We start from the raw sequence: 3,323 nt of genomic DNA on the forward strand, positions 1-3,323 counted from the left end.
AATTTCATTTTAGTAGGAATTAACAAGGTTTTCAAGATATCTCGACGAAATAAAAAGAAGGACGAATCAGATGCTAGATTATAATTCTATATTAAACTGCTACTATCCAAGCACGGACATCTCGTATTTATCGTGCCTGTCATAAATATAAATTAATCTACCTTTATCTTTAGCTCCTTACAGTCTCTGAGACAATCCTTCGTGATGGATCACGATATTCTTCAGTCTGACGCAAGATGCAGATCTTCGGTTAATCCCTCGTCTTCCCCTTCACCCGCCTCATCTTCTACAAAGCGTAGATAAATCCATCTTACACCCGCACATTATTGCAATCTTCAGAACAATCCCCTTCGCCAGATCCGCCGTAATCCACTAAGTATATCTTTCGCAGGCAGGTCAAATTGAGTTTACTGTGCGAAATATAAGGCGGCCAGCCGAATGGATCTAACCGTATCTCACAAGCGTCTTTCGAGTGCCTTTGTGGCGGTGCCTACTAACTCGTCGTCGACGTAAATTCGACGGCTACAAAAGATCAAAGCGGCCCTGCTGCGCCCAGGAGTTCACCCTGGCGAGCACGCGCGCGCCGCGACGCGGCGTTGCGCTCAATCGAGTGCACAGTGCTCTCCTCCAGCTCCAGCTGTGGTTCCGATGTTTGTGCACACCCTCCATGCTCAGCAGAGCCGAGACTTGCATTATTCATGCTTGGCGCACTCTTCTCTCTCTCTCTCTCTCTCTCTCTCTCGCTTCTATGCGCGCGTTAGCCTCTCTGTAGCTCTTCCTTTCTCCTGCTTCAGCTCCCGTCGTCGAGCCGCAACATCCGGTTTTGCCAACTACACCAAAGTGCCAACTTTCTCATTAAGCCTCTCTCTCGGCCCGTGGTCCCAGGAGATTCCCGCGGTCGACCATCATGATCCTGCCCGTTTCGTCCAGCGATGCTGGAGATGCCCATTATCTGGCATGCAGCGGCCGGCCTGCCACCGCCGCGGCGCCGCAGCTTCGGTAAACGACGTCTGTTTTCTGAATTAGTTGGGACGCACTTAACCCCGATTGCGTTAGTTGCTCCAAAGTCTGTTTCCACGATCAAGGGTCAGTTCGCTAGGGAGATCGCTTTCTCTGATTGTACCCGGATTTTCAATTAGAGATACGATGCTCCTCGAGAATGAGCCTCAGTGAGAACGATGGTCGTTAATTAAATTTTAAGGAACACGAAAATAGCTTCGTCGGTCAATAATGAATTATCCAATTATCAAAAAGCGAACTTGATATTCTAATATACTATTTTATTATGTCCAGAGTGTTTATGATGTCTAGAGAAAGTGTCACATGAACTTCTTTTTAGATTTATACGTGGCACAAATGCAATCGCACATGTTTTATGTACGCGATTCCGCGCTATCCGAGAAACGTCGGGAGTTTTATGCATCGTTGAGTATTGCAATACTAATTTAAAGTTTCCAAGTATGTCCAAGGCAGATTCCACTTTCACATCCCTGTATCGAGGATAACGTAACTTTTCTTTAACGATGCATCGAAACTCGGAACACAGCAAAAAGGTAGGAATATGTCTCAAGGACGGCCAAACCTGGAAACTCCGCCAAGATAGCATAAGCGGCATTCGAGCGGAACGATCGGCTCGCCATCAGCAGGTAGCATCGAATCCGCTTCTTACGAGCGATAGTAAATATTTGCAGACCAATCGAAGATATAGCGAGCTAAATCCGTCAGCGATAATATTATCCTCGTCGTTTCGAAACAGGATTTATTGTAAAAGCTTCTAGGGACCGTAATACTTCTTTAGTGCGCCGATCGTCTCGAAAATACCTTACTTTAATGTCTGTATTTACTCTTTTCCACACGTGCTCCTGTACCACACGGTAATGGAAAGCATATATTAAAAGTAATATCAATATCATTCGTTTCAAACAAAAACGTTTAAATCTTACAAGCATTTATGGTTCGTTTATGAATCGTAAATGCTAATCATTTTAATAATCATATTTTTATCTCCAATATTCAAAATTATATTTTTTCAAATAAGAGAATGATTTTGAAAAGCACATTACTCTAAAAACATAATGCACATATATATAATATTTAATATGAATTATAAAAATTATGTCTTTTCCAAAGTAAATAACTGAACGTGTTTGAACGCATACAATTAAAGTGCATATCCAATATCTGGATTCCGAATAAATATTAGATGACCAGACAGACTATACGTATATAATAAATATTAGGTATAGGTATTATTTGTAAAAAAAAAAGTAGAAGAAATGTTCGAATATATGGATCACGTGTGACATGCACATACGGATCTTGCGTAAATATTAAATTGATTGCAGACGATTTGTGGCAAATATAATATTAATTTCGCATAAACCGTATAAGAATTATCACTGGCTCATTCACCGAACGCTACATACTTTATAGCGAGAATACATTTCTATTCACGATTGCGAGTCGTGCCGTAAAATAACGTACAATGTGATACCTCATACTCCTGCTGGTCGCTCCCGCTCGGTTCTAGAAATCAAATTTTCCCATCCAATTCCATTTTGTTCGCTCGGCTACATCGATTAAAGCGCGCTGCCATCGTTCTGACTGGTATGGCTGACAATATCGACCGCAGCAATCGAGGAAATAATGTTTCTAACAATGCATTAACAACTTTGGACAAGCGCAAAAGTGATTCCTAATTGTTGTGTACAAACAAGAGATATTATTGCTTTCGCGTATCCGGAACTGTTTTACTTTCCTACGATTTCAAACAATCGAATTCAACATGCGATGATAATTTTGGTGATAATTGAGTGAATGTTTTTATACATGCAGTTGACAATTTTGAGATAAAAAACTAAATAAAAAAAATTAATTAAGCCAGAAGAGTGCATCTATATTCGAGTTATATTGAAAATAACGCACACTGCTTTTAGAGGCTGCAAAAGTTAGTCGTTCGCATACCAATTACGCAACATATCATTTCGCAAGTGAACTCGCAGTAGCACCCATATACATCCTACATGCATCCATCAAGGTAGTTGGCGTAACAGTCAATTTGTTCCCCGCGATGGGAAATCCTGCCTAACCCGAATTTCCTGACATAGATTATCGATATCTCATAACAAGGATTGTGTGTTATATACCGATCACTCGGTATTTCATGCTAGTTCACCTCCGTCAAAGTTCCATTGTACGAATGTGATCGAAGAATCTCCTGAAAAAGAGAGAAACGAAGAGAGAGTTTATAATTGCTCCCCTCCTCCCCCCCCCCCCCCCCCCAATCGTTATCTTTGGCGGGTAGAGAAAACCAATGTGAACGG

The sequence above is a fragment of the Cyphomyrmex costatus genome, unplaced genomic scaffold (assembly GCF_001594065.2).
Source record: "Cyphomyrmex costatus isolate MS0001 unplaced genomic scaffold, Ccosl1.0 scaffold639, whole genome shotgun sequence".
NCBI classification, from domain to species: Eukaryota; Metazoa; Arthropoda; class Insecta; order Hymenoptera; family Formicidae; genus Cyphomyrmex; species Cyphomyrmex costatus.